The sequence below is a fragment of the Schistocerca nitens genome, chromosome 1, assembly GCF_023898315.1.
Source record: "Schistocerca nitens isolate TAMUIC-IGC-003100 chromosome 1, iqSchNite1.1, whole genome shotgun sequence".
Taxonomy (NCBI): Eukaryota; Metazoa; Arthropoda; class Insecta; order Orthoptera; family Acrididae; genus Schistocerca; species Schistocerca nitens.
Window position 1 is genome coordinate 679,865,125 of NC_064614.1, and position 13,647 is coordinate 679,878,771.

Below are 13,647 nucleotides of genomic sequence, written 5' to 3' on the forward strand. Positions count from 1 at the left end.
GGCTGGTTTAATGCGGCCCGACACGAAATCCTCTCATGTACCTAACTGCTTATCTCAGAGTAGCATATGCACCCGCCCTTAATTACGTGTTTGGTTGGTTGGGTGGTTGATTTTCGGGAGGGGTCATTCGTCCCATAGGATTACGGAACGTTGGGACAGGAAGTCGGCAGTACCCTTTCGATGGAACCATCCCGGCATTTGCCTGAAGCGATTTAGGGAAATAATGGAAAACGTAAATCTGGATGGCCGGACACTGTTTTGAACCTTCGTCCTCCCGATTGCGAGTCCAGTGTGCTAACCACTGCGCCACCTCACTCGATTTATCAGTATGGCCAGTCTCTGTCTTCGCCTACAGTTTATACCGTCTACTACTCTCTCAAGCACTACGCAAGTTACGCCTTGTCGCGTTAACACATTTTACATCATTCTATCCCTTTTTCTCATCAGTATGCCTTACATATTTCTTTCCTCGCTAATTCTGCGGAGAAGCTCATCGTTTCTCATTTTATTACTCTACCCAATTTTCTGGATCATTCTAGGGCTCCACATCTCAAATGCTTCGATTTTCTTCTTTTCCGCTTTGTCTGCAGCCCATTATTCACTTCCATACAATGTCATGCTTCAGACGGGCTTTCTTAGAATTTTGTCCCTGAAATTTTCGTCATTGTTAGAAACTAGTAGACCTATTTTGGCCAGAAATTCCTTCTTTGTCTATACTAGTCAGCTATCTATGTCCTCTTTGTTTGCTCTGCCATCCGTTATACTGCTTCCCAGACAGTGGAACACCTTTATTTCATATACTTCCTGGTCTCCAGTTTTGAAGTTAAGTTTATCACTAATCTCATTTCTGCTACTCCTCATTAATAACTTTTTTATTAGGTTTACTCTCAATCCATATTCTGTGCCCAGTTAACTGTTTATTCCATACGACATGTACGTAATTTTACTTCGCTGCCTCTGAGGATACCAACGGAATCAGCTAATCGTATCATTGACATAAATCCACCCTGAATATTAATCATACTCCTTAATGTATCTTTCATAGCCGCAATTGCTTTTTGAATATATACAATTAAATAAAATGTGTGTACAGACATTATTTCGTACCGACATGTTTCAAGGTTATTGTTAGACATTAACACCCTGTGTGTGACGGTATCATAATGTTTAAAAGTAAATTTTCTATCATTCATGCTTATAAAAAAAGTCCCCTAATTTTTACGCGAGATATACAAATACTGCCAGTTTCAATAGCGATTGTATTTATTTCACAGTGAATTAGTAATTTTTCGTGTTGAAAACTACATCTTCCATTTATATCATCTTACATGTGAAAATGACTGCTACGAGAAAAATATTTTCTTTCTTCTGTTCCTGTTTCATTAAAATCTAACGAAGAATTACTTTAGGAATAAATGATTTAGTAATGGAAAGTGATACGGTGGATGCGTATTTGCCCCCCAACCCCAACTGTTAAGTGGCAGGGTATCGAACGCTTAAGTAAAGCTGCCGCTCCCTCCGCCACCCTGTCCACCGTTTAGTGCAGTGCTGTGTCAGCGCGCTTCAGTTGCATAATGTAGCAGTCCTCTCAGGCGACTCTTGCGGACACTCCCGGCACTAGTGCATCATGGAGGCCAACGTTAGCTTTACACAGGGTACTCGGTTCCAGCTCTGAATAAAATGTGCCTACAGCCTTTGACAGTTTGTTTGCACAGTTTTTCAAAAATACATCAACTTTACCCGCCCTCAGTAATGGCTCTGAATTTGAGCAGCTCAGAGAGTTTCGACCTCACATTCAATGTCGTAACATCGTCATATGGCACATGGAAGCATATATTTTCTGCAGTACAACCTAATAACTTTGGCATCGCAGTTGACCTGTGTAAATATTTATGTATATACTGCAACTACTACCTTCATTTTAATTTTGCTAGGTATTTTGATGAAAGGAGAAAATATAAAAATGCAGTAAATGAAGCAGGCAAAAAGGAATACAAACGTCTCAAAAATGAGATCGACAGGAAGTGCAAAATGGCTAAGCAGGGATGGCTAGAGGACAAATGTAAGGGTGTAGAGGCTTGTCTCACTAGGGGTAAGATAGATACTGCCTACAGGAAAATTAAAGAGACATTTGGAGAGAAGAGAACCACTTGTATGAATATCAAGAGCTCAGATGGCAACCCAGTTCTAAGCAAAGAAGGGAAGGCAGAAAGGTGGAAGGAGTATATAGAGGGTTTATACAAGGGCGATGTACTTGAGGACAATATTATGGAAATGGAAGAGGATGTAGATGAAGATGAAATGGGAGATAAGATACTGCGTGAAGAGTTTGACAGAGCACTGAAAGACCTGAGTCGAAACAAGGCCCCGGGAGTAGACAACATTCCATTAGAACTACTGATGGCCTTGGCAGAGCCAGTCATGACAAAACTCTACCATCTGGTGAGCAAGATGTATGAGACAGGCGAAATACCCACAGACTTCAAGAAGAATATAATAATTCCAATCCCAAAGAAAGCAGGTTTTGACAGATGTGAAAATTACCGAACTATCAGTTTAATAAGTCACAGCTGCAAAATACTAACGCGAATTCTTTACAGACGAATGGAAAAACTGGTAGAAGCGGACCTCGGGGAAGATCAGTTTGGATTCCGTAGAAATGTTGGAACACGTGAGGCAATACTGACCTTACGACTTATCTTCGAAGAAAGATTAAGAAAAGGCAAACCTACGTTTCTAGCATTTGTAGACTTAGAGAAAGCTTTTGACAACGTTAACTGGAATACTCTCTTTCAAATTCTGAAGGTGGCAGGGGTAAAATACAAGGAGCGAAAGGCTATTTACAATTTGTACAGAAACCAGATGGCAGTTATAAGAGTCGAGGGGCATGAAAGGGAAGCAGTGGTTGGAAAAGGAGTGAGACAGGGTTGTAGCCTCTCCCCGATGTTATTCAATCTGTATATTGAGCAAACAGTAAAGGAAACAAAAGAAAAATTCGGAGTAGGTATTAAAATTCATGGAGAAGAAGTAAAAACTTTGAGGTTCGTCGATGACATTGTAATTCTGTCAGAGACAGCAAAGGACTTGGAAGAGCAGTTGAACGGAATGGACAGTGTCTTGAAAGGAGGATATAAGATGAACATCAACAAAAGCAAAACGAGGATAATGGAATGTAGTCAAATTAAATCGGGTGATTCTGAGGGGATTAGATTAGGAAATGAGACACTTAAAGTAGTAAAGGAGTTTTGCTATTTAGGGAGTAAAATAACTGATGATGGTCGAAGTAGAGAGGATATAAAATGTAGACTCGCAATGACAAGGAAATCGTTTCTGAAGAAGAGAAATTTGTTAACATCTAGTATAGATTTAAGTGTCAGGAAGTCGTTTCTGAAAGTATTTGTATGGAGTGTAGCCATGTATGGAAGTGAACATGGACGATAACTAGTTTGGACAAGAAGAGAATAGAAGCTTTCGAAATGTGGTGCTACAGAAGAAAGCTGAAGATAATGTGGGTAGATCACGTAACTAATGAGGAGGTATTGAATAGGATTGGAGAGAAGAGAAGTTTGTGGCACAACTTGACTAGAAGAAGGGATCGGTTGGTAGGACATGTTTTGAGGCATCAAGGGATTACAAATTTAGCATTGGAGGGCAGCGTGGAGGGTAAAAATCGTAGAGGGAGACCAAGAGATCAATACACTAAGCAGATTCAGAAGGATGTAGGTTGCAGTAGATACTGGGAGATGAAGAAGCTTGCACAGGATAGAGTTGCATGGAGAGCTGCATCAAACCAGTCTCAGGACTGAAGACCACAACAACAACAACAACAGGTATTTTACGTTATGCACACGTGTCAAAGTTCATCGACAAACACCAATCTATACAGGATATGTACTTGGTTACTGATACGTCACAAGTTAATGAATTGTCAGTAGTCGCTTAGGATAATCCAAAACCAGTCCTGCTCTCTCCTCGTCCACCAGCGAAGAGGGTTAAGATTTCTACGACTCGACTGTTCACAACAAAACATCATCATATAGCCAATTTATACATACAGAATGTACTGGATATGTGCCGAATAATAGCAAAACACAGTATGTATATCGAATTAAATCATATCTACATTTCTTGGTGCCTCGTCGTATGCATATTAGAGCTGCGAGAGTCATGTACACTTGTTGATTGAGTATGATCCGGTATTATTCCTTTCTGTACCAGAGGTAACATGTGAGTTACTGAAAGTAGAGAAAGGAATGTGTTTACGAAGTCGCCAAATGTGTATCTCAACCTTTTCAACAGTCATCCTAATCGCATATCTGCTTCAAGGGTTGCATTCCACGGAAGGTTTGTACGTAAATATAAGCTTTCGACGCCTTCCACCGTCATCATCGTCGGGAGTTATCCAAAGGCAGCGTGGTACGTTCTTTAGTTGGCCGACTTACGTCATGGAAACGTCAGGATGTGACAGAATTTCCACATGCTACCAGAAGTTACGTCGGTACATGTGATGTAAGGACTTTGGTAGCGATATTGGTTTCGTTAGATGACAGGTTACTCACTTTATTCCTCTGTTACCTTTCATCAGGTTCACGTTTCCTCACACCACTAATTGAGTGGTTGCAAACCCTTTTAAAGTCGTTGTTGCACTTTATAGATCTCAGCGGTTTGGTACAGAACACAAATGTCTCGCTGTTAATAATCCATGAAGCATTTATTAAAAAATGTAGCCGTGAAGAAGTACTTTAACAAGTTATTTTGACTTTCTTTCTGCTTTAACGTTATTTATTATCACCTTAAAACAGTAGAGCTGGATATCTGGTTATTATTTTGATTCATCAATCTTCCGACTAGTCTGATGCGCCCCGGCACGATTTCGTCTTCTGCGCTAACCTCTTCATCTCAGTCTGGCTTTTAAATCCTACGTACTCGATTATTTGCTGGATATACAGGGTGAGTCACTAGCTATTGCCACCAACAATAACTCCGAAAGTGTGATAGGAGCTAAAGGGTTGTGTGACAAAAGTTGCATGGGACTACAGGGGCCATAATATGACGTTGGCTTTTTGTTCCTAGATGGGGTCGCGTCAGATATATGAAGGTCAACTTTTTTTACATGGGATGCTGTAGTTTGGTAAGTATTTTCTGATAGCGGTTATCGAGACGAATCCCATGAAGTGTAACAGTAAGGTCTTTGAAGGTCACAAAGATGGCATTAACGTCCATTTACAGAAGGTATTCGAGGTGATGAGCACTGGTATCAATGCAGTACTGAAATCTTATCATGGTTTAAGTGGTATTCATTATCACATGACACTTTCGAAGCACATGCTCTGACAATTCTCTCTCGCATATCGTGCAAATCGTAAATATTCGCAGAGTACGGCGTGTCCATCTAACGTGCCATTGACATGTAAACACCATTCGACGGTTTCGCAATACGACACTAATCGGATGTAAGACTAGTATCGTCGAATCAAGTGCATGTGAAAGATGTATTCCTTCAAAGAATAAGTCGATACGCTTCCCTTTTACGGAGAATGCCAACAAAATTCACTGAGAGCTAGAGACTTATATGCTGAAAGATATCCTCAACTTACTCACGCTACACATCGTACATTAAAATATATGTATGATAAACTAAAATTAACTGGATCTTTAAAGCATCGGGAACATACCCGACAAAGGAAAGTTACTAACGAGGAAACGGATATTGGTACTCTTGCCAGTGTGGTTCGAGATCCTTGTGTTAGTTCGCGTCAAATCGCAAGGGAATCTGGCATGAACCAGAGTAGTGTTGTTCGTGTTCTGCATCTCCATAAATATCATCCTTACCATATCAGTGTCCAACAAGAATTAACTGGTACGGATTATAGACATCATATAGAATTCTGCCCATGGGCTCAACATAAGAGGAATTACATATTTAATAATCTGATTCTATTTACTGACGAGGCTACATTCACGAACCATGAACTGTTAATTTGCATTACATGCATTATTGGGCAACTGAAAATCCATGTTGGCTGAGGCAATTTTCACACCAAAAACTGTGTTCGGTGAATGTATGGTGTGGGATTCTGGAAGAACTGTAGGCTCTTATTTCATCGAAGGAAATCTTAATGGAAGGAAGTACACCACATTTCTGCAAGGAACAAAGAACAGAACGTGTTATCAACGTGATGGGTGTCCAGAACATTTTTCGCTGACGGCTGAAATGATTTGCAGAGACAATCTCCAAATCGTTGGATTGGACCCGGAGGAGATGTGTCATGGCTGGCTCGTTCTCCAGACTTGCGTCTCTGGAGTTTTTCTTGTCGGGATTCGTAAAAGACATTGTTTACAAAGACGTCCCATCTACACCTGAAGATATGAAAGAGAGAATTGTCAGGGCATGTGCTTCGATAAGTGCCGATGTGATAACGAATACCACTCAATCCATGATAAGAAGATTGCAGCACTGCACTGATACCAATGGTCATCCCTTCGAACACCTTCTGTAAATGACGTTCATACCACCTTTGTGACTTTCAAAGACCTTACTATTACACATCATTGGATTTTTCTCGATAGCGGCTATCAGAATACAAGTATCTAACTATAGCATCACACTTAAAAAAGCAAAGTTGACCTTAATATCTTTGACGCGACCCAATCTAGCAACCAGAAACCAACGTCATATGATGCCCCCCGTTGTTTTTCTTGGTGTCAATAGTGAGTGACTCACTCTGTATTTTGATCACTGCCTACCTCGAATGTTTTTATCTTCTAAATTTCCATCTAGTAATATGGAGGTTATTCCCTGCTGAAGCCTTAACACATGTCCCAGTATCTTGTCCCTTCTTTTTGTCAGTCCTTCCAAATATTCTTTTCATCGTCGATTTTGCGGAAAACCTCTTCAACTTTACCTTATCAGTCACCAAATTTTCCATATTCTTCTGTAGCATCACACTCCAGACATTTCAATTCGATACTGTTCCAGTTTTCTCAGAAATTTCCTCCTCAAATTAAGGCTTCTGTTTGATTTAAAGTATAGTATCTCAGAATGTATGGCGTTTAGAACAGGAGACAAAGTGTGCCATTACTAATTGCACTTCCAGTTTTTATTTGTATAGATAAAACATACGCCTACCATTTAAAAAACACCTAAATTTGAATAGAAAGTGGTGTTACTTGATTTTTATGTATTACACATTGCTGCCCATTGTATGAGCCCGTGACATGGGTGCATTCCTGGCCAACTGCAGTTTTCTCAGTTTGTTTCTTTTCGGAAATTATGAGATGGAAAACTTAAATGGAACACCCTGTAATGGATACGTAAAGTATTCGCAGTTGTGAATATGAGCAACCATCAGGTGTATAAGAGAACGATGACAGTGAAAATTTGTGGCGCAACGTGACCCGGACGTTGTCCTCCCGCTTTACGTGAACGGTCACCTTAACTGCTTCCGCAACAGTGGACGATCCATAGCCAGACGCAAACGTCCGTGCACCGTCGTTCCTGGGTCTCAACCTGTACTCAGATGTTCAAATGTGCGTGAATTCCTATGGGACAAAACTGCTGAGGCCGTCGGTGCCTAGACTTACACGCTACTTAAACAAACTTATGCTAAGAAAAGCACACACACCCATGCCCGAGGGAGGAATCGAACCTCCGGCGGGAGGGGCCACGCAGTCCGTGACATGGCACCTTAAGCCGCGCGGCCTGTACTCATACACACACTATGTAATTCTCATTAGACCAGGACATTTTGACTGAAAGTCGCTGGCGGTATCGTCGGATATATACGACACTGCAGTACCCATGTTCTTGAGAAAATGATGCAGTGTTCCATCGGATATACAAGCATATGCAAAGGAACAGGCGGTGCGGTGGCTACAGCCTTTACGAAATACATTAGATGTATTCGCAGTTGCGAATACGAACCACCATCAGCTGAGTAAGGGAATGACGACATTGAAAATTTGTGCCTTACCAGTACTCGAACCCGGGTCGGTGTCACTTGGTGTAGATAACTGTGATCCAAATAGAATCCTTCCAGGTGATTTAAAGGAGGTGGGAGGTCTCCTAACACAAGTGTTGGGTGAAGAGAAGGCTGTTCCATCGCGATCAGTAACGATCTCGTGAAGTTCAGAGGACATCTACGCCACAGCTTTGGGTAGGTGCTGATGTAGAGGGCAACCACCCTGTCGTAGACGTTGACGAGCCCGAGCCTCCTCTGCCCTTGGGTACGGTGAGCGAGTCGTATTTAATTTCTTTCTGCTGAGAAAGGAACCGTAAGCGGCCATAATACTATGGGCCAATGAGTCCATAATGGATAGGGGCTGTGCGACGTGTGGAAGCCGCAATAATAAGGGCACATTGATATAATGTGCCTGACGTACGATATTGAGCGACAAGAAGCTTTGATCCACAACGCTGGCTCGTATCTGTTGTAACAAGTGTCTTTGTTCAATGTTATCGTTGCTCGGATATCGACTGTGAGGTCCAGTCCTAGACATCGAGGTGTGATGGTGACGTTTGGTTTGTGGGGCGCTCAACTGCGCGGTCATCAGCGCCCATGTGAAGTCCCAGTTTTACAGAGTCTAATTTTCTTACGCAATCCAATCTAGCCACTATCACCAATGATGATGATGATGATGATGAAATGATGAGGACAAAGCAAACACCCAGTCCCTGGCAGAGAAAATCTCCAACCCGGCGTGTAATCGAACCTGGGTCCCCTTGGTCCAGAGGCAGCAACTCTATCCATTAGACGATGAGCTGCGGGTGCATCGTGGTGTGTCGGTAAGGCAAAAGGGATCAACGCATTCTCGTGACCTAGTCGAGCCCATAGACAGTGCGATAGATTTTTCGATACTGAAATTACTTTCCGCTCCATATGCTGCAATCCAGAATATGGCCAATGTCATGTCACAGGCTTCACGGTCGACGAGCATCACATCATCAGCGTACACGGTGCGTTGGTAAACTCCACCGCCAAATCGGAGTCCTGCTAAATGTTTGCGCAGGTCACACAGCAGGAGTTCCAAGACCAAAGCATAAAGCACCTGTGTAAATGACAGCCCTGGGGCATTGAACTATTGACTCTGAGGATTCCTGTGAGTACCGGTGCCGGCGTCCCATGTAGGAGGGCATGACCATATCTATGAAGGCATCAGGATACCGCATATTGCATAATGCAGTGATGCCAGTGTTGATGGGAGGCGCTGGATTCGTGCTACGGAGATAAAGTCCCTGTATTGACACAAAGCAGACCTGATAATGCATTGACCTCCTAGGGGTGTTTCGTCTTTGGAGACATGCCGAATTGAATCTCAGTTTCCTGGTAGCCGTGTGAAAATTTTCAATTCAGTATTAAGCATCATCGAAGGTCAGTAAGCTCGCGTCCGATACCACCATCAGGTATGTGTATTGGCAATATCAGACCTTCTAGCAAAGCCTCAAGTAGGCGCATGTTGGGGGACAGTTATTCCCTACAAATCTCAGTCCCATGCGGTATCAGGACCAGTTTCGAAGTCCATAAATCTCCAATTGGGGCCCTTCATGTCCTAGCTGCCCTCTTACATATAGCGTCACGAACATATTCTGTCACGTCCAGCAATAAGTCCATTGCCACATCTGATGGAACTGTACCAAGAATTTATCTAGAAATGGTGGCTACTGTCACAGGATCTGTGCCCTCTGGCACATTGAGTAGCGATTAATGCCCTTGGAAGACTCTGACAATGCTTCGTTGCACCTTGATGAGATGGCCATCACCATTAACCAAGGTATCCACCACCACTCTTATGGGCTCTTTGCACTCCAAGTTAACGTGGTTAATCTAAGGTTATTTCTGAGGTACCCCATCACGAGCTAGCACCCTTGTAATAGAACCTGCTGAAGGTTCATCAGGGCTATGATTTTCACTTAGTTCGATGATCAGTATCTGGAGATCTGTTGAGGGCTGCACAGTGGAACACTCTTGTAATATAGTGTAATAAAAGTAAACTGTGTGTCATCTCCATGTTGCTGCATCCTTACCGAACGCCATCAGTGTCTGTCAGAGAGCAGGCTTGGCACATTTGATCCATCAAATTCATGTTCGCCCGAAGAGAGGATGACGGCTGACAGCTTGGTGCCAGGTGGGCTCCACTGCGTTCCTACTTACCTGTGAGACGAGGCAGTGAGCGTTCATCAGCCAGGGGAGTCGAATCTTCTATTGCAGAGGGAATGGAGGGCAGTAGCACAGATATATGTCACGTAGTAGGTGAAAGTCGTATGCCATTCTTCCGCTCCATTTATCGCCGTCTTTTGGGTTTGTGTGAGGCAAAACACTTACATCATTCTTGACGAGCTACTGGCAAGGTGAATCACAATGTGTAGATCGCCACATGTTGACCAGTTGAAGGTTAGATATAAGGGTCTCAAGTTCCAGACAAGGTGAATGATGCAGCAGTTAGTCGGTAGGTACCGACATGCAACTGAAGTCGCCACCATCACCATGTCATCCAGGCGTTTCTGGCAGAGCTGCGCTATACCCTTCATGAAGGAATGCGAGCATTGTCTCTGTCGCCCTGAGTCAGAAGGAGTGTAGATATTCACAAGCTGCATAGTGCTGACGATAATGGTCATGCTCCTGGCATTCGGAAGGTGTCACAAGTAAGTGGGCATCAAGCTCTGACAAAGGAGGATGGCAATTCCACGGTCTGTGGGGGACGTTTCTGATATACTAGCCATATATCCAAAGTAGTTAGGGAATTTTGTTTCATGGACTTCTCGTAAGAAGACGACGTGGACATCTGCTGCAGTGAGTATTTGCCACGGCAAGGACCCCTTATGTCATGTCCTGATTGTATTGATGTTAAAAGTAGCTAGACGGAAAGCCTGCTGTTTAAATCCGCCGGCTGAAGGTGTCGTAATGGCAGACAAGTCATAGAGAGAGCCCTGAACGTCACAGCCCGTAACCCCGATTAACTTTGTTGATGGTTGGAGGTGGTACACAAAATGCCATGATCCTCCACCTTCCCAATCACCACATCATTGGCGGCCTCAACTTCAGCAGCCCACCGGACAATAGCTTGTTTTGGTCCGAGGGATAGCTCGCCATTCCTTTCATCTCAGACTGCTGTGTCTTTGGTCTACACAGCAGGATAGTCGTCTTGTCCGTCTGACGCTGGTGTCTGCGTGCGAAATCATGTGATACCATTGTCATGACCGAGTTGTGGGGAACTGGTCGTCTACTGTTGTCTGGCGTAAATTCCAAATCACCATCAGTATCACCGTCTTCTTCCACGAAAGACCTATGAAGAAGGTTTTGATTAGAAGGAGCCTGTCTCCATTTTATTTGGTGTTGAGGTGATTGTTGCTTACAGATGTGACGTCTATGGTATACTGATATGTCATGGGTGTTCTGTTGACCCCTTGTTATATGTAAGGAAGGCCAATGTTGGCACAATTCTACCATCCGCGTCCATCTTTTCCTGAGGTACAGCCACGGGTGGCTGGTGCTTTGTGGTCACAGTAGATGTCATCAAGGTCGTCGAAAATTTCTGGCGTTGTGTAGTCCTGCCATCCTGAGGCTATTGTTTCCTTCAGCATATCTCCACTTTTGCCGTCCACCAAAGGTGGTGTGGGAGGCCTGACACTGTGCGTCGGGAGAATACTGGTGTCTGTGGATACAGCATCCCATATAGGAGCCCTCGTAAGACGTCGTTGAAGTCATGCCATCTTAACGTGGTCTTCTTGTCTACAGCCAGATCACGTTAGAGATTGGTGGTCATACACGACGATGGCACAAGATTCACTTTTGTTCGGCTATGATGGGACACGTTTTGAGAGGTCGATTTTCACTTCCCCTGCTCTTTTGTAGACTCTGTATGTTTCGAAAGCTTGCCATTTTTCTGCCATATGGGTAATCACAATGTAATACAGTCGAAACATCTTCCGACACCTCAAAAGCAAGCTCATAGTGTATTAGCATTTGCGGACCATGTTCTGTATGGTCGAAGTGTTTGGACTAAAGGACATCGGTGTACTTAGTGACCATGACAGTGTACAGTGCCACAGATGTCATCTTTCGATAAACAATGCTGGCTGTGAAAGAAAGCTGAATGCCGGCAATGAGCCAAGGATCCAGTCTGAGGTGATCTGCTAGTTACTGCTTAACTTCGTAAGGAAGTGTTTGGGTGTGGTCCTGTTGAAAAATGAACTTCATCTTGTTGTGCCTGCAGGAACGGGAAAATTAGCGGTGAACATAAGAACAAAAATAAGCCATGAATGACAAGGAAGGAAACATAAACTACTCAAGCTTGTCCCTAATGGCGGGACGCAGCAAAAGTCCTCGTTCCTCTGGTGCTAAAGTACATGGAATTAAGCTATTCTTGCACGACCCATTGCCCGACCCAAACTTCCATATGTCGTCATTCCACCGTGGTTACCTGTAGTCGTAGAAACATGATGTAATCCGTGTGCAGAGGAGGACATTTTAATCGACAGTTGCTGCCCGGTATCGGCGGATAAAAAAGATGTTGCAGTCGCTGAGTTGTTAAGAGGAATGAGGCAATTCTCCTCGGAAATGCATGAATTGCACGGTTCTCAACGACCCAGTCACTGAAATTTCGAGCCTGTATTGTGTCTGGTGAGCTTATTTACTATAATCAGAGTTTCTGAAATGGAGGAGTTCGTAAGGCGATTATTATTTTGACACTGTGCACTGCATCCAGTAGGAGTAATAATTTTCCTAAGCGTGTCCCGATTGCGAATGTGATGAATGTCGTCTCGAGTTCCTAGCGGCGCAAATAAGGCACTCACCGTAAGCTCTAGTTCAGTCGCAGTATTTGAACGCCGTTGCGGTTGAAGAGGTCGTGTCTGGTGAGAAGAGTGCTCAGGCTGGCTACGACGCCGGCTCGGCACGCCTTGTACCACCGCGGTCAGGCTGCGCACCCAGACACAGACCGAGGCGCGGGGGCGGGCGGTGGGCGCCGGCGCATCCTTGTGGTGCGCCCGTGCAATCAGCGGGCCGCCGACAGCCGCGTCTGGCTCACCTGCACGCATACGAATTCACATTACCAACACACGCTACCTGCCACAAATGTCAATTACTCCTTAACTCACGCTCTTCGTCTCTCCTTTCTCGGTATGCACTTAAGAAGGATGGTGGTAGGGTGACGCAGTGTGACATGAGCAAGTGCACGACGCAACACTGTAGCCAATAGCGTCATTCTATCGCGTGTAATGGTACGGTGAACTTTGGGGTACGCATAACACATTTAAAGATGATTTTCTTGTTAGTTTATGTGTGGTAAAGGTACTGCGTGGTTATAACTGAAGTGTAGGTACTCACGGAGGTCCAGTGTGGTCCGTAATTATCGTGTGGCAGCGAACTTGGTAGATATGCTAATGCGTTAATGCAGAACCGACTTAAGATAGAAAAAAATTGTTCCAGTTTTGGGTACCAGGTGCAAATCTAGCGCTGCAGACTTCTACCCCGGTGGAAGTGGAAGTTACCGACGTGGATACTGATGCTACAACTGTGCATGCAGCACATGCTCGTGTAGTGCTAGCGCTCGTGCAATGTCACTAGAAATCTCCATACCATGGAAAGTTTTGCGGTATATTTCACACCGGTACCCATACGATATCCAGATGGTGCAGCAACTGAAACC

General features: G+C 43.9%; 1 long non-coding RNA gene across 1 annotated transcript in view; it reads right to left on the reverse strand.

The window, feature by feature from the left end:
- LOC126236809 (uncharacterized) overlaps window positions 1-13,647 on the reverse strand; it is a 47,179-nt gene that overhangs the window by 17,106 nt on the left and 16,426 nt on the right. Inside the window, exon 2 of the long non-coding RNA XR_007544985.1 lies at window positions 12,794-13,026. This is a non-coding gene — a long non-coding RNA (uncharacterized LOC126236809). The remainder of the gene's footprint in view (window positions 1-12,793; window positions 13,027-13,647) is intronic.